Source organism: Mustela lutreola, chromosome 2 (assembly GCF_030435805.1).
Source record: "Mustela lutreola isolate mMusLut2 chromosome 2, mMusLut2.pri, whole genome shotgun sequence".
Lineage (NCBI taxonomy): Eukaryota > Metazoa > Chordata > Mammalia > Carnivora > Mustelidae > Mustela > Mustela lutreola.
The window spans coordinates 77,706,630-77,725,842 of NC_081291.1; positions in this window are offsets into that span (position 1 = coordinate 77,706,630).

The following is a 19,213-nucleotide window of genomic DNA, read 5'->3' on the forward strand; positions in this document are numbered from 1 at the left end:
AGGCAGCCATCTGCAAGCTAAGAAGAGAGGCCTCAAGAGAAACCAAACCACCAACACCTTGATCTTGAACCTCCAGCCTCCAGAACTGTGAGAAATAAATTTCTGTTGTTTAAGCCATCCAGTCTGTGGTATTTTATGACAGCAGTGTTAGCAGACCAGGACACATCATTTCCTGCTTGCTTTTCCAGCTGTTCCTTCTCAATATTTTAACAAGTTTATTTTCCTCCACTCACTGGTCGGAGGCTAGTCCTTACCACTTCTGTTCTCTGCCCCTCTCATCCTCCCTGGGAGCACATCTATTTCTATTGCTGCACTAATACATGATTATTTCAAAATCTAATCATCAAGCTCTATTTTCTCACCTAAGCTACCATTATTCCAATCACCTACTCGACTCTTCATAGATGTTATACTGGGGTTGCACACACTCATTATTCTAAAATTGGACTCCAAAATGTATGTACCCTTGGTACATTCCCCATATTTAGAAATGACTCTATCTCCATTGGGTAACCTAGTCTAGAAACATTAAAAATCAGCTAAAACTTTGCTTCTATTTTACCCTCCTGAACTAAGTAGGCATTGTGGTCTATCTATTCACTTTCTATGTATCTTTTGAGTCTGTGCTGTTCTCATACTATCACTGACATATTTTAGTTCTGTCTCTTATAACTTCACAGAGGATTCCTTCAGTTTCTTCAGCTGTTTGCCTCTCTGGTTTTACCACATCCCACTACATCCTCCACTGCGACCAAACAGTCCCCTCCTAAAACACAAGAATAACAATCACATTTAAAATTATCCAACAGCTTCCCATTGCCTTCAGGATAGAATTTCATTTATGCCGATCCATTTATGCATCCCACCAGCATTTGATCCTCCACTATGACCCAAATACTGTGTTAAGCACTGAAAACATGAGGGCTCAGAAAATGTAATCCCGGCCTTAATTGAAGGGCATTAGCCTGTCCTTATAATCTAATGTGAAACAGAGATAAGGAGACAAATAATATGAATAAATCTGATAATATGATTGTCACAATGGTGATAAGCTCAGGGTACCTCAGGAGCAGGCACTAGACTAGAGACTGTAAAGAAGCCTGAGAGGGAGAGAAGGCTGCCCAGAAGCAGTACTTTTTGGACTGAATCTTGACGTATAGTCACGTGAAGGCATAAAGAAGGGTGCTGCAGACACACAGATCAGCAGCGTAGAGACAAGGAGGGGTATGATCATAGAGTGGGTAGGGAAATGTAAAGACTTCACAATACCCAGGGTCTAGATTTGAAGGGATTTTAGGTTGTATTTTTTGGCCCCAATTCTGCACCCCTCCCTGGATTCATGCTCTTTGCCTTGTGAGTTGGACTCCCTTCTGCTAGAAGCAAAGAGTTCTTAAAAACAAAAGCTATCATGGGATTTGTCATGGGGCTGAAGATGAGGAGGGCAATGCAGTTCTAATTTAGACTTTTGGTATTATCTACAATTTGGTTGTATATACAATTATAGAATATGGCCAATACCATGGGTTACTTGCACAAAATTAATTCTTCCCCTTCCTACTTTACTAGTAGAGTCTAATTTTGTTTAGGATATGGATTTAACCATATCTTTGGGAAACAGCCCATCCTTGGTTGAGGGTTAGTATGTAATCCAATTCTGGGCAAAGAAATGCAAGAAGATATTGGATTGGGGCTTGTGAGAAAGGTTTCTTTCCAAGGAAAGCCACGTTGCCCACTCCTATTTCCTAACTTTGAATATGATTGGGGAAGGGTAAAGCAGTTAGAAGTGATATAATCATGTTTCAACAATGACAGAAGGCCAAAAGTATCGCAGAGTAGAACCACTGAACCAATACAAGCAATCACCTCAACTTGGTCATTGTCCAAGTATGGTAGATAGTATTCACAGGTGGTTATGATCCCTTCCTTCCCTCACTGACTTAGAGTTGCTCCTCACATCAAGAGGTGAGATGGAGCCCATTTTCTCTTTCTCCTCTTCCTGAATCTGGTCTAGGTTTATAACTTGCTTCCACCAATAGAACATGTCAGATATGATATGATGCCTTTTCTAGAACTGGTCTCAAAGAGAGACTTCTTCTCTCAGAAACCACTTACCAGGTGAGAAAGTCCTAATACCCTGCAACCATCATGCTTTGAGGAAGCCCAGGTTAGCCACGGGAGAGGCCACATGGTAAATGAGATAGCCAGCCAGCCACCACTTACTCCAGTCCTCCTGCTTGAAGCACCAAACATGTGAGTGAAGAAGCCATCTTGGACGTTCCAGTCCTAGCAAATGCTGGAGAGCATAGAATTAACAAGGTGATCTCAGACCAGATTGCAGAATCACGAGACATCCTAAACTGATATTACATAAATTGTTAGTTCCAGTCAAAATTATTTCTAACTAATAGGGAGAAGTCTGCCAGGGAAATGGAAAGAAGGAGATGTTCTGGTCACCACATGGCTGTCAATCTGTGTACCGAACACAAAACAGCATCAAGGATGAATTGAGAATTGTACAATGTCTCCAATTATCTTGTGAGTCACATGATTATATCTTCATGTATTCATATTCATAAAGAAATACATATTCACATGTGTTTGTATTGATCATACATTGCAAACATTTAAATGTATCAAAGTTTCATGAATTCCTTTTAATGGTTATCCATTTTTGCATATTATTAAAAGGGAATCTCAAAGCCCAAGAGCGGTTCAGAATACCTTGAGATTTGAGAAGACCTTTTTTGTGTGTGTGTCAAGCTAAAGAGTTTGTACGTCATATTTCAGGTGATAAAAGACATTGAAGAAGATTTAGATCAAGGCAGGGAGATGATCAAAGCTAATCAGATAAGATTCTCAAAATATGATTAGAAAGCCTGAAGGAAGCATCTGAGGGCATAAGACTATGGTAGGAAAACAAGTGTGAAATAACACATCTAAGCCCAAGGAGCGTGGGAATGGAGAGAAATCAACAGGTAAGAAAGAGCTCCATTTGACAGAACTGGTATCTGTATTGAGATGCGATGAAGCAGAGGGATATTTTTGCCGAAGCTGGGTCCTGAGGCATCCACACTCAATAATTGTAACTCACATGGGCTGTCCTGCCCACCTATTACTATGGGCTACCCACTTTTCTGGGATTTTTTTTTTTTTTTTTTTGGTATAAATAAATGCCTGTAGTCCTCACAGCAATCCTGTCACGTAGGCAGTATTATCATATTCACTTTATAGGTGGGCAGACTGAACCACAGAGAGGTAAAAAAGGAGCCAAAATTCCAGCCCAGTGGAGACCTAGTGCAGAGCCTAGGCACTAAGCCACTTTGTCATCTGCCACCATTGCACTAGCGACCCTCAGTTTCCCCCACCAGACTGTGACATTTTGAGGTGGGGACTGTGTTTTTCACATCTTTAGCTTCCTGTGTGTGATCTGTATTCATTGCTCAATAAACACCCATGAATAATAAGATGATTCAATGAATAAACATAACATATAATATTCAAGAACTGAGATGCAGCTGACTGGGAATCTGGGAAATAAAATTTGTAACCTGCTCATTGCCTGGCTACCCGATGAGCCTAGAAATGCTTGCCATGGAATGTAAACACCAGCATAAACTTCTTAAAATGTTGAGAAATGTTTCCTATAAGTGAAAATGGTACAAATATATGAAAACAGGTTTTTACCTCCCAAGAGAAGTTTTTTTTTTTTTTTTTTTTTTTAAGATTTTATTTATTTATTTGAGAGAAAGAGAGAGAATGAACAGTGGCAGAGGGAAAGGGAGAAGGAATCTCTCCACTGAGCAGAAAGCCTGACAGGGGGCTCTACCCCAGGACCCCAGGATTATGACCTGCACTTAAGGCAGACACTTAACTGACTGAGCCACCCAAGTGCCCCAAGATTTATGTTTTTGATAGTTACATTAATCAGTTTCAACCTGGTGAGTGTTCATCTTTAATTTTTAAGTGTTTTTTAAAAAAAGAAAATTGCAACAAAATTGCAGAAATGCTGGATAACTTCAGTCTCGTTTTAACATTATTTTCTCAGCTCCAAAATCATTCAGTTGAGTAAATAGTTATTAACTGAATTATATTATAAGACTTGAAAGTTAGACACTTAATCAAATGTAAGTTATTGCTTTAATTACAACAAACTGTTTTAATTGTTCATTTCACAAAAGTACTAAATCACTTAATAGTACTGGTTCATTGACTTAAAAAATTAAACCTTAAGGTGGATTTATTCAGTTGGTTTCAGAAAAAAATAATGACATAACCATATTAAGAGCTACATTTAATTTGTAATCTGATCCCACAGTATTACACATCTTAGAGCATGTAATATGCATGTGTGCTAATTAGATTCAATGAATATTTGAGATTTTCTGGTGAAACTTTTGTACCCTAGTCAAAGATAAATATTTTGAGAGTAGTGGTAGCATTTAGGAAGCTCTTATCAAATGATTACACTCAGATAAATTCCAGAAGATCTGTTAAGTGTTATCGTGGAGGTCAGAAATTGAATTTTCATTGGTGAAATGATTACTGCTCAATGTATGTAAATTGGGTTAAAGGAGGAGCCCCAGCCCTAACCCAGTATACTGTGTTTGGACACTTTTGGAAGATTCTGACCCTTGATCTCAGATTAACTGAACCCTACTGTTAAAAAATGGTCACATTTTCCTGGAGTGACTATTTCTTGCAAAATACTTTCAGGGTGTGTGAAAGGACAGAGAGCAGAGTCTTTACCTTTCCGCAGAGGAGATCAATGTCGGTTTGCTTAATAAATATGTGTACGTGTAGCTGAATTCAATCTGAGACTTACTTCCATTGTTAGTAGTCTAACAATGTTAAAGTGTTCCTGGGGGGCGAGGATCTGGGGAGACCTTCAGTACTCATCCCATCTCTAACTTCTTCCATCTACCAAACATAAGCAAATATTTGGCAATGACAAAATGCCTTGAGTCAGTTCACAGCAGTTCTATAAACCCAGAAGCTTTAGATTAACTGCTAAGGACGATTGCAAAGAATATTTGGTAACAAAACACTTAACGCTTTAGTGTATCTGGGGTGAAGAATTCACAGTGTGATATGTGCTCTTGCATAATCATTTGCGAAAGTCTTGAGGGAGGTTATTAATTATTAACTCACTGAATCATTGGAAAAGCATGTGCCACTTGTGCCTTCAGGCATTTCAAAGGGTTGCCTTCTTCCTGAAGTTGACAATAGACATCCAGGTTCTTGTTTAGAATTGCCATGGTAAATGCTTATCTCCAAGTCATGAGAACATCAAACCATCTGCTCCATGCAGTCTTTGCTCACCTAAAGCCTATCAGAATGCTCCTAGTTCTTTAGGATGCTGGAGGAAGTAGTTCAGAGTGGCTGCCTTTGAAATTTATCATTATCATTTTGCCTCCGCACACAAAATAAACTCCTAAAAGACAATTAAAACATTGGGCTATTTTCCCAACACTTAATGTTTTATTTGACTGATTTTATAGACACCTTTTATTACGCTCTACTTTTTTTTTCATCTCAGCCATCTGCTCCCATGAAACGTATTTGCTTCTTTTATGGAGAACACCCGTATTCCCTAGGATGTTTTTCTCTAAGTAAAGAAAACGAGATCATGGTTTTACCACAGAACTTTTATAGGGTTTCGAATCAGGTCGTTTATGTAAATATCTTTTACAGAAAAATAACAATTCTGTACGTAAAAATTCTACTTCTGGGTGAAGTGTACAATCTCTAGTCAGACCGAAAAATAACATTGGTGTAGTATTTTCCAATTTACAAAGAGGTTCTGCACACACGATCTTATTTGTGACTCCGGGAAGCCATGTGAGGTAGACGGGGCAGGAATTGTTAACTCCATCTTGCAGATGATGAAAGCGACATTCCAAGACATTCAGTGACTCGCCGGAGGCTGCACAGCTAGTGAAGGATTATATATTGCAAAGGTTTACAGCTAGTAAAGGCCAGAACACAGATTGGTTACCTGACTCTTCTTTCTTCTCTTCCTCAGGGACTTTTTAAATTCTCTTTTTTGCTGACTTCCACATCTCTATACTGGGTTCTCATCTCTGCTGATATGCCAAAGTCCACCCTTGAAGTCCAAGTACTGTCCCTTGCTTCCAGAAGGGTCCAGAAGTACCCTGGGAACATTACAACAGCCCATGCAGCATGGTGGCTGAAAGTTACTGGAAAGTAGCTTTACACACAGAGGAGCCCTGGGGGACTGTCTGTCCAGGACTGTCATCCCCAAGGGAGTCAGGGTGTGGGGTAGACAGTGGAGCCCTGGTGAGGGGAGAGGAGGAGGATGCCATCCCATCTAACCCCTGCTCTTTGCACTCCCATAATGCCCAAAGGTTGCTCTCTCCTTGCTCTATGGCCTCTGACTCTACTGATCCTGAGGTCAGTTCTTGAACCAGTGAATGGCCTTTTGGAATGTAATTCTTTGCTGCTTCTCATAAATGTGGCCTCTCTCTTCCCTATACACAAGGCTACACCATACTTTTCTCCAAAACAGGAGATCTTAATCTGGAATTCATGGAATTTACCATGATGTGCAGAATTTTGTGCAAATTTACATAAACATGTTGTTCAAAAGAGGGGATCATAGCTTTCATCAGATTTTCAAAGGGGTTTGTGATATAAAAAACTTGCTAATGGTGTTTAGAGTGAGTGATAAATCTGGGAGACAGACCCAATCCATATCACTCTAGAGTCTTTATTCTTGGCCCTTTTCCTGATCTTGCACCTTCTAACTGGGAGACCTGAGTGATTCATCCAACATTGCTGAGACTTATTGATTTCAAGGTCAAAGTCAGGTTGATAATCACACCAGACTTCCACATTGCAGAAGATGGCACATAACTACTTTTCCCTATTCCTCCTGATAAGTATTACTAAAAACCTTGGATACTATATGTAAGAAAACATAGGAAGACTATGGAAGGTAGAGAGAAGAAGTAAGATGATCTAAGGACTTTGAACCTGAGGACCACATGGTGGCGAATTTCCCAATTCCTGCCTCCCCTCCTCCCCAACTTCTCCCTGAGTCCCATAAAGCTCACATTTAGAACTAAAGAAGCCCACAGCCTGAAACATCAATAGGTAAGACGAAGAAGAAGAAGAAAAGAATTCTTCCAATCAAAGACTCCTCTCTCAAGCCAAAAGACTAGAAAAGAGACAAAGTATCAAGAGATAAATTTCAGGCTCCATCAAATACTACATACAAATATTGTGGCTCCACCTGCATCCATGCTGGCAAAAACTAAATGGGGAGCATAGATCTCCATGCTTGTGAAGCTGGAATGAGGTACCCCAATCCCCTCACCAAGGTGCTATTACAGAAGGCCGAATAGAAAGATAGGACTTTTGTTCAAAAGAGAGGCCCATTCTGTTCTTCCTGCTTCTGTGCTATCAGTGGAGACCATGTAGAAAGCCTGAACTTCTGCTTCCATCCTGTGGTAATAAAGTATCTCTACCCATCCCCGGTGAGGTTGTGCCAGAAGAGAGCTCCTGGAGATTCAGAAGTTTTACTGTTGCCCTAAAGTAATAAGGCACAGCACTAGATACCACATGGGGATTGGAATTTCCACCTACACCCAGCAATGAGAATCTCCCCACCCCACATCAGGTGTCAGTGGATGTCAGTTTGGCATCCTGGACTCTGACTTCAGTATTGTTACTGTAACTGTCAGCAACAGCGTGGTGACCCTCAACTTACTGGAACAGTATTGAAAACAAAGCATACACACACACACACACACACACACACACACACCCCAATCTTTACACAGAAGATTTAAATAAAAGCCAGAGTTTTATAACATAATTTAAAAAGTTCAGGTTTCTATAGATTATCACTTATACCATGAACATCAAAATGAATGAAAAAGGAGAATTAATAAATGCCAACACCAAAAGTCAAAAATAAATAAATAAATAAATAAATAAATGCCAACACCAGGATAATGGGCAAATGATACAATTCTGGCCGAACAAGATGTTTGCTGGTAGGGTAAGAAATGTCTTCTGCCAAAGAGTTGTGTTGCTCTCCAAAGAGATGTACAACTTCTATTTTTGGTCTTATGGGCATGGCTACTTGAGGAGATGGTTTAAGCCATTAAGGGGTAAAATTGAAGGAAACCTTCCCCCCTCCCTGCCCACACATAAGGAATTTTGGCCCTTAAGGATGTCATCAAGTGACTGGGTTAATTAATTCTGGTCTTCTCAAAGGTGAAGCTCTTGTTCTTATTGTTAAAGAATTTGAATTGGGATTCATGTTACTTATAGGTGAACTCACCATGAATGAGAAAATATTATTATCCCCACTTTGTTGCTGAGGAACTGTGTCCAAGGCCTCCACAACTGAGCTATAACAGATCTTGGATCTGAGCCCCCATAATTCCAAGGATTTTATCACTCACAGTACTTATCACACAGTAGTATACTTACTGGTCACTTCCCTATCCCCTCTCCTAGACTGTAATTTCCATATAGGTAAGTTTTATAACATCAAATCTGTGAGTCTTTTCAGTGTTGGGACTATATATTGTCATGGTATTATACGATGAGTCATGGCATTAAGGCAAGTAAATAGTACACCTTAGAAATATATATATATATATATATATATATATATATATATATATATATATTTTTTTTTTTTTCTTCTTTGGTAGTGGATCTTCTGGTGGCCTCCGAAAAATTTCTTTCATCTCCTTTCCCCTGCAGAACAGGCATAAGGTTTATATGAGATTGGCCAGGCCGCTAGTTCTAGAGGTCAGACCTGGCCCAGGTCCATCAAAATAATTCCAACTTCCTTGGGGGCATTTATAGTTTTAGAAATTGTAGTATGATGAGGGATGATACAATGTGAAGGTTAACACTTTAAACTCTTGGTTTGGAGAAAAGTAGTATTCCCTCACCCACAAGGGTAGAAGTCAGGAGAAAGCTCTGGAAACGGCTAGCAGTCATCTTCCTACCATGAGGAAAGCCAGCCTAAGGATGAGATAAAAGCACAAAAGAGGGAAAAGCTGAAAGAATTGAAGGGAAATGAGCCCAGATGATATTTGAGTCTTTAGGTCAAACCAAATGTAAAGCCTGCCTTAATTCTGAGCTTTCCAATCTTGTGAGTCAATACTTTCTTTCATTATATTTGAGTTGGGTTTTCTACTGCATATAATATAAAGACTCCTTACTGATATAATCTTAATTACATTTTAAATTAAAACCTATTCCAAATAAAAGATCACATTGCAAATTGTGTAAATATAGACTCTAGTCTGCATTATTCAGCTATAATAATAGCATTTATTACTTGTGCTCCTTTTCAGTTACATTTTTGAAGTATTATAATTCTAAATCTAGTTTTGTATTGCTTGGCTATAAACCATTTAAGAATTTTAGGAAGTGAAGTGTGAATATTAACCTAAAAAGACAAAAATGAAATTTTAGCTCTGTACAATTAATTTCCCTTTGAGTATCTGTCAAATCACGATTTGGGCATAAATACAAATCCTATATAACAAAGAGAAACAAGATCAGCATTTCATTGCAGTTAGGGCTGGGATTCTGAAATCATGACCCTCCTAGCCATTATAAAAACTTAAATCTAATAATCCTGGGAGCTCTGATCCTTTTCCTCAGAAATAAAATATCTGTGAGGAAATCTATTCTTTTACCTCTAAGCATCATATACATATACACACAAACATATCCACACACATGCATGTATAATTATGAGGTTTATTTTTCCTGGGGAAGGCAGAAATGAGAGGTTTTAAGATCTTGATATTGTACTTGTTGAAGGAATTACTGAGAGCTGGCAAAAATTTCTGGCAGATCTTCTAAAGAGTTCAAGAAGCCCTAAAATCAGTTTATTTGGGCAATCTTCTTTTAGAAAAAATTAGAGATTTGCTGGGAGATGAAGTGGAGATGCTACTTGAATATTCTGTTCAAAAACTGAAATCCACATATAAAGCTTCCAGGCAAGGAATAGATATTTAAAAAGGAAAAAAAAAATCCATTCTTTGGCTGTTATGTTGAAAGTGAGTTCAATAGCCATAGGACTGCTGTGGAAGTTAGCAACACAATGCTGAGAAACAAATGGACTCTTCTCTTTGTCTTTATGAAAACTTGGCTCTCCTCTTATGAGAGCTTTATGACCTTTCACAATCAAAATTTAACCATAAGCCATTAATATGTACTTTGTCTTGCTCACAAGTGGTAGTTAAATGACTTAATGGCACCCGTCTACTTTTATCTGCTTTTATCTCTGATTCTTCCACTTGACTTTGGTCTTGAGAAAGAATTAATATTTGAGCAAGCCTTGAAAAGGAATGGCAGAACAAAAGAAAGAGTGAGTGGCAGGTAATGAGACCAGAGAGGTAACCTGGTCTTCTCATGAAGGAGTTTTATTTTATCTTTATCAAGACAGCTCTAGGGTCCCCCCCCCAAAGAACTTATGCAAAAAAGACCCCCTCGGTGTGGTCACGTTGGATTATTCCCTTAATGGAGGTTGGTGCAGTTCTAAAAGAGAGTCCTCCTTCTCCCAAAACCCTCTCCCAGCTTCCTGTGGCCTGGTTGACTTTCCCTCTGCTCTTCATCTCCCACCACCAATCCTGGACATTCTGTCTTCTTTCATAGGCCAGGGATCTCCAAAAAATTTTAGTTACCTTTATCAGCTAGAAAAAAAGTGAAAAACTAATTTCCTCTCACGCAGAATAAACTATGAGACTGACCTTCAAGGGCTAGCGTGAGGGATCCGGTGTCATAAGCTCTTTCTAGCTTTCTGCTCCTATATCTTTTCTGTGGCTTTTATTCTCAAAGCAACAAGATGGCTACTAGGGATCTAGCCATCAGTTCTCTGTCTAAGAAGGAATAAAAGGAAGATCAAAAGGGCTATAGTCTAGCTTTCTACTCTCTCTTGCAAGGAAGCTTCCCAGAAGTTCCATCCAACAACTTCATCCAATTTTCAAGACTGTAGTCACTTGACCATACATAGCTGCAAAGGAAGCTGGGGAATATAGTTCCTTAGCTGGATATGGTACTACACCCAACAAATATGATAGAAGGAAATATTTTTGAATTTTTTTTCCTCGTCAAAACAGCTACAGTTCCTCTCTAAACTATTGGAAACAATGCATCATCTCTTGTACATCTGTCCGTTACTAGTTTCCCAAAATGTATTTCTTCATGTATCCCTGTATCACAGAGGAATTTAGTAAATAGTGTAAACAGAGATGAGTATTTTTACACAACAGCACAACACCTTCCCACACCCTGTGTCATGTGTGTTTAGTTTGTCTCTTTCACACCTCCATTAATGTCTTCTGTGCCTTTCCTGAAAGTTTGTTGGCAAACTCCTCTTAGTTTGTTGTCAATTGCACTTTAATATCATTTTAGCCATTTTTACTCTGGAAATAAAAAATAAGCAGCTATAATTGTTGAGTGACATTTTGTAAAATACGAATTGAGCATATGGTGACTTAAACCTCACTGGATAGCCTGGATGTTTAGTTCTTAGATGTCTCCTTAGTCATGTTTTCATACTAATATTAGCTCTAAATTCAAGCTGCTTCTGTTAAGGAATTTTTGGCATGTAGCTTTATGTTGTTAGCATGACACATCCTTGTACCTTAAACAGTTCAGATAAGTACTGCCAGTGAGTTAATATAAGCCATGTTTGTGCTTTAATATTTCTTGTAGCCACATTGATAAATATAAAAAAGGTAAGATTAATCTTAATAATATATATTTTTTAACCTAACAGATCTAAAACACAATGCATAACTTAAAAATTATTAATGAGATATGTTATACATTTTTTGTACTAAAGCTTTGATTTTCATTATATATTTTACACTTATGATACATGTCAATTTAAACTTCATTTTAAGTGGTTAATAGTCACATGTGACAAATGGCCACTTTATTAGTCAGCACAGGCCTGTAACCTGGGGGATATATGCCTAGATATATCCTAAAGATAAGGACATCAGTCTTCCTAAACTCAAGATCAATTCCAAGGATATATTTCTCAGATAATCCTGTTTAGGATTAAGTTGTTTCTCTATTTTAATGAAAGATGGTGATGCAACTATTTGGCTATTTGACCCAACTTCTCCTCCTGGCCCCTCCCCCTCAACTCTTAAATGTGTCTCAATGGTCATACAATTTCATTAGTAGATATGAATCTTACTGACCTGGCTTAACTTCCTGGCATATGCAAATAAGACCATATATTCAGCATAGCCTCGATAATTTTTATCCCAGAAATGCCCATGTCCTTTTCTGAGTCCAAGATCACTTTGCTCTAGGTCTTACAGTAACCATTGAAACCTGACCTTTAAGTAGTAGCTCATGTTTTGTGCTTCTCTGTCCCAGATTTCCCAATAAAGTCCATTGTCATAACTCCATCTCATAACTCAGGAAGTTTCAGCCAAGAGTACCCATAAGGTCTTCAAACGCAAGGACTTACACTGGTTCACACAATGGGAAGAACAGAGACAGGGAAGGTATCAGGGATGGTCTAACCATGCTTTCAGGCACGTTTTGAGTTGGGTTCCTGGGAAAGAGAATGTGAGATAGGTGTTTGAGTCCACATGGTTTATGGAGGTAAGAACTCTCAGGAGAAAAGGCATCAGTAAATAAAGAGGCAGGGAAAGGAGCTAAGCAGAGGCATCATATCAGCTGGATTAGCTTCTGCCTGGTTGCTCAGGGAGCTCTCCCTGAAGCAATAATTGTACCACAAAGCAGTCTTACTGTGAGTTAAGAAGGTAGCCTTTCATACCACTGTGCTAGTCAATCATTTGCTGTAAGTTATTTTAGGGATGGAAGGGTGCATAACTTTTGAGACAGGGCTCTTGGGTACCTCATTCACCAAGGGCAATTCTCAGGAGAGAAGGACAACTGTTAGCTCTTTGCAGACAACACTCCTAGCAGTGGCATATGTCAATGTGGTAAAGTACAGGGACCAGAGCAGGGTACTCACAGCATCCACTGGCTGCATTTTTCTGTGTTTCTCCAGTTTATACTCTTCCCTGTGTATGGATTTCATCTTAGCATTTGTCTCATGGTTTCATAATGGCTGCAAGCAACTGCTGGGGAAACTTACTTTTTAGTTCATATTCCTGGGGAGTCAGAGCATTAGAGTCCCTCTGGGTTTCTCAGATGAGTTAGGAAAACTCGCAGAAGCCCCCCAATAATTTTCTCTTGTTGCTTATTGGTCAAAAAGTGATCACATGATCGTTCCTGAAACTTTCATTAACAAGAAGAGTAGGATTACATTGAAACCAGTCAGGTTCCTGCTTGATCTGAGGTCACTACCCACCTAAGGATAAGAGGAATAGATAATGATGTACTGGCCACCAGGTACAACTCACTCTGAGAGAGAGCCTGAGAGATCAATTTTGGTCAAAATATAAGGAACTGTTAATGGTTTCTAGGAAAGTGATCATTTCAGGAAATTTTTTCTTTAATGACACAAAAAGGGGAGGAATCAGCCCAAGAATATTTTCACAGAATTTAGTGTCACATGGTACAAATAGGAACCATTGCAACTTTATGTTTGTAATAAGTTAGTAAAAGAAACAGATAAAGAGGAAAACTTATATAATGTAATATTATTTATAATCATTGTAATAATTATAATATTAGTGTGTATTATTATATATAACAATGTGTGTGTATATATATATATATGCAAGTCTTATAGTTGATGAACTGAAATTGTCAATGATTACCAGATGTCTATAATGTAAAAAAAATCATATAACTGTACACTTATATATTTGAGTACATTTATTCCCATTCACTCTACAAAGTAAAACAGATTGCATCATGAATTAGATATCTTGGGTTTTGTTCCCAGATATCCTATTAGTTGTGTGATCCTGGGGAACTTGTTTACCTTCTCTGACTTTCATTTTCTTTATTTCCGTAATATAAAGATCTGTATATATTTCTCCTACTTAGATAGAGGTAATGTGACATAATGAACTACTGAATATAAGTCTTGTGAAGCATACACTCACATATTTTATGATCTCTTTACTACGGTACTATTACAATAGGAAATTGGCTTGGGGACATTCTGTTCTAGAATATTTCTACAACTCCAATAATGTTCCAGGTACTGAGTCTGATACTTTTAAATATAATACACTTAACTACTAAATATAGTATCTGTGTGTGCTCGGTTTAGATTTCATTTAGCTTTCACCTTGTTTCCTGGAACATTTGCTGTTGGAATTCTGGGCTATCATGTAAGAAATGTGATCACCCTGCAGCCATCATGATGGTGAGGTCTTGGGAGAAGACCTCCTACAGAGAGAGGCCCCAAGACTGCATCAAGAGGGATACCAGTGAGCCCAGTCATTTGGGTCTTGCACCAGACATGTAAATGAAGAAGTCTTTACAAAGTTCTAGCCCCATCCATTCAAGTCAATCCCAGCCACTGGGGTCTTCCCAGTCAACGTTCCAGACAATGAAGCACAAACAAACCATAGTGGCTATACCCTGTCTGAATTCCTGACCAGACAGTTCATAGGCAAAATAACATAGTCATTGATATACCCCTACATTCTCGGGTGGTGTGGTAGGCAGTAATAAATAATCAGAACAGTTTTTTACTTGGTTTCTACAAACTCCTGTATAATCCCATTTTTATGGATGGGAACTAAGAGAGAATTTCAGTAACTTTAGTCTTACCATCGATAGTGGCACAGATCTAGGACTTCAACTCAAGCTGGGCAGAACCTTTGTACTTCTAACCTCCACGAAGCTGACCTTTGAGGGAGGGCACACGTGTGGCAAGCTTGCTGAGTCCACAGGGTGAAGGGTCAGAGGAGAAACATGTACTCCCGCTTCCATGCTTGTTGGTTTCCAGGCTGTGGGCAAGGCAATCATTTGGGGAGCCGAATCCCTCACATTTGTTATTATCTGCCTCAGACATCTTAATTAAATGCTCTGGAAGCCTAGACCATACAATCAAAACTCTAAGCGCTTTTCTTTCCTTGAGAAAAAAAAAAAAATGTAAACTAAAATTCCTGTCCAGTCTTCAAATTCCAGCTATGGATGTCTGCTCTTGATTTAAACATACTTTCTCTCTGAGAGTCCAAGTCCCCCAACAAGATAAGAACAAATAAAAGGGAGTTGGTGTCACCTGTGTGAAAGAGGGACGGGGAGATGACAATGCCCTGATAAGGGCCTGGGTTGATGGTTCTGTAGGAGAGGGGTTAAGGGACCTTAAGTTAAAACTTGTTTGAACTTGAAAAATTCTTTCTTAAAACCCCAGGAGAATGTCTTTAGACTCACACAGTGCATGTTACTCTATAAGGCTCGCACAATAAAAATAAGAACAGTTACGAGAGTGAGAACAAGAAAGCAAAGGGAGGGTGTGTGAAATAGTGCACATTTCATCCACTAATGTTTTCAATGGAAAAAGAACTTACTCCCTCAATTTTATTAGATAGAGAAACCAAGGCCCAGAGGGCCCATGTGGTGTTGCTGAAGTGGCAGGTGGCCACTAGAAGCAGTGCCTGAAGAATTCTCCATTCTGTACTCTTGCTCCCTAAGAGTGGCCCAGCTTTACTTTTATATTATTCCTATTTGTTTTTGTTCAATGTGATTGTTATGACTGATGTTTACTTTGCATCCATTTGGGCCACTTTGGTTCTGTGCGGCCATATGATTGAGCAGCTGTGATTGAGCTTCTAAATCATCTATGGAAGGCTCCATTTAGGTGCTTCACATACGTTATTTCATTTAACCCTCACAATTCCCTGGGGTCAGTTTCCATATCTCTCTGTTTACATGAAGAATTAACTTTTAAAGAGGTTAAGTTAATCTGGAAATGGTAAAGCTTTGGCTTGAATACCCATTCAGCTTCTTCCAAAGTCTATGTTATTTCCACTGTGCCAGTGTTTGCTGGCATTCAAGATGACTTTAGATAGTTCTAGGATGAATGTGATATATTGCAATATTTATCTGTCGATTTTAGTGTGCATTAGAAAAATAACAGACACATAAATCTCAAATATTCACAGATGTTTTTTCTTAAAATGGTGTTAAGATATTTATGTACACTTAAAGTGTGTGAAGTTAAAATATTTACAGAATAATTACATAGATAATCTAAAATAGGTTAGGCAAAAATAGGAAGCGGTATGCAATGAAGCTGAAGTTTGACAAACTGTAGCATACTAGGCTGTCATGATATCATTGATTAGCTATTGACTATTGAAGGATTTCCAAAGAATTCATTCAGACTTACTGATACTTAACACCAGTAAGGAGTGGTTTTAAAGTCTATCAGTTAGGGGCACTTGGGTGGCTCAATTGTTAAGCACCTGCCTTTGGCTCAGGTCATGATCCCAGGGTTGTGGGATCGAGCCCTACATCGGGCTCCCTGCCCAGTGAGGAACCTACATCTTCATCTCCCTCTGCCTGCTGCTCTCCTTACTTTTGCTCACTCTCTGTCAAATAAATAAATAAAATCTTAAAGTCTATCAATCAGATTAAGGTTAGCGTATACCCTTAAAGAAAATGTATGGCTCCTTTCAACATACCTGTTTATTTAGTCAAATGTACATCTCACGTATTCACAAAAGCATTGTTCTCAGATGAGAGCATGATTCATCTATCCATTCATCCAGTGGTATTTATAGGTACCTGTGTAGTAGGAATAGTATAATTAATGACTATTCCCCATGTTATAGGAACTCATGCCTACTGGAGGAGACAATCATGTAAATGTTTATTCATAACATATTTATTTGTGGGCAGAGTGCTATGGGATCGGCTAAGAAGCAGATAACCCTCTAACTCTCCAGGAGTGGGACCTTTGGGAAAATATCACAGTGCAGAGAATTCTATTATTTATAGTGAGTTTCCACTAAATTCTGTCCAGGTGGGGGCCAGGTGAAAACCCGTTACCCACATCTGATAAAGCTTGGGAATCTAGTTTGGGAAAAAGGCAGAACATGGTAATTCACAAGGTAAAAGATTTAGCATAATAGTCACCTGGAGCTTGTCCCACTTTAACACCACTTTCCTTCCCTAGGTAAGATTATTTCTGGTATATTGTGAAGTAAAAGGATTCATAACAGCAATGGTTTGAAAAGAAACATAGAGTAATTGTTAATACTTTTTAATTACATTCATGTATTCTTTGAACAAAGAAGAGAATGTGTACAATCATATCATCCACTACAATAATGAATAACAACATGACAGTTCATTTTTGAGGCTTAATTTCTGAAAATTTATCTATGACTTCATCAAAATTAATTTTCTTCATGCATGCCTGGAGAAATGAGTGTCATTACAGTTTTCAATCTGTTTTGTTTTGTTTTGTTTTTCAAGATTTTATTTATTTATTTAACAGACAGAGATCACAAGCAGGCAGAGAGGCAGGCAGAGAGAGAGAGAATAGAAAGAAGACTCCCTGCAGAGCAGAGAGCTTGATATGGGGCTCGATCTCAGGACCTGGGATCATGACCTGAGCCGAAGGCAGAGGCTTTAACCCACTGAGCCACCCAGGCGCCCCTCAATTTGTTTTATTCACTGTTGATTAGCGCACATCCTTTATTAATTTAGTTTCCAAGAATTGGTTTCACATTAGGCAATATATATGCAAATAATTAGGAAACACCTTAAGTGTAGGGATAAATTTGGCAGAAATTATAAAAATTCCATTTTATAGGAAATCCCCCAAAATACAACTAACCATATATTCGTTTCTTTAGGACAGTGTGACTGCTTCTAGGGACTTTAAACAAATGTCCCTGCAGTTGAAGAATTATAAACAGAAATGAAAACATCATACAATGACAGAATAGGTCGCTCAAGTTGTGTTTCTTATCTTTGCAATCACTGGGCCATCATTATTTATTTCCAAGTTGCTGTTTAAATACAGAAATATGTAGTCCAGCAGATGTTGGATGCAGGAAATTAGCCCAAAACCAGCTCAAAGGATTTCAAACTGCTGCTTATTCTCAAAGTGTATTCCTACACAGCTGGGTCTAGGTGTTCTGGATCAGGCTGTCTAACAGACTCCCTCAGTTTCATGTAGAAATAAAATAAGCAAATTTTCTCCTTACACATATATTTTAAAAATTCAGTTACAACCACAGCAATAGTTTAGAACTTAATGTATTTTTTCAGGGAAGAACATCTCTACATACCCAATATTATTCAGATTTGCTAGTGCATGTACATTTGCTAGTGCTAGGGCACAAATACAAAGTAAGCTGACTTTCAGTCAATTTTAATATTGTTTTAGCATGGTCTATAAGCACTACATATGTTTTATTGACCATAAAGAGGACCAGCCCCTCCTAGGCCTACCTGCAGTATGTCACTGCTTTTGTGCAAGCTTTGTTAGTTGGTAGAGTGATAGCACGTCTAATCAGGCCCTGGGAATTGGGCCTGGCCTTTCCCGTAAGAATAAAGTGTCCTTAGTAATAATAACAGGACGCCACTCATCCTTGGTATGAGACTCCCAGTTTTTTGGGAAATAGCAGAGGCATTCCAGGTAAGGAATTCTGCCCATACATTCTGCCCTTTGAGATTCTCTGTCCCTTATGACTGGAATGACCCACATCACCTTCCCAGCACAGGGGAGTTTGATCCTCTGATTCAGTAAGCTGACCTCAGTAAGCTGACCTCTGTGGTCAGACGGCTGGCAACGCTAGTCAAGGCCTGCGATTCTTACAACCATGTCTCCCCATCAGGAAGAGGGCAGATGTTTAACTGATTCCAGAGAAACACAATCAGGTGGCTGGGCAGGTGGCGATATGAGTGAGGAGGGCAGGGCACCCACTGTGGAAACCAGAGCACCCACAGTCTGTCTAAAGGGTCTAGCACTTTCTTCGTTCTTGCCAATGCCATCACACACAGGTGTGGTGTTGCCAGATATTTAATGTTTCTCCAAAAGATTAGTTATCTTGTTTTTCTATGTTAAATCTCATATATATATATATATATATAATTTATTTGAGTGAGAATGAGAGAGAGAGAGAGAGCACGAGAGAAGGGGGGAGGAGGGTCAGAGGGAAAGGGAGAGGCAGATTCCCTGCTGAACAGGAGCTCAATCTCAGGACTCCAGGATCATGAACTGGCCGAAGGCAGATACTTAACCAACGGACTCACCCAGGTGCTCCTAAATCACATATTTTTAAATGTTGGAAATTAATTATAAACA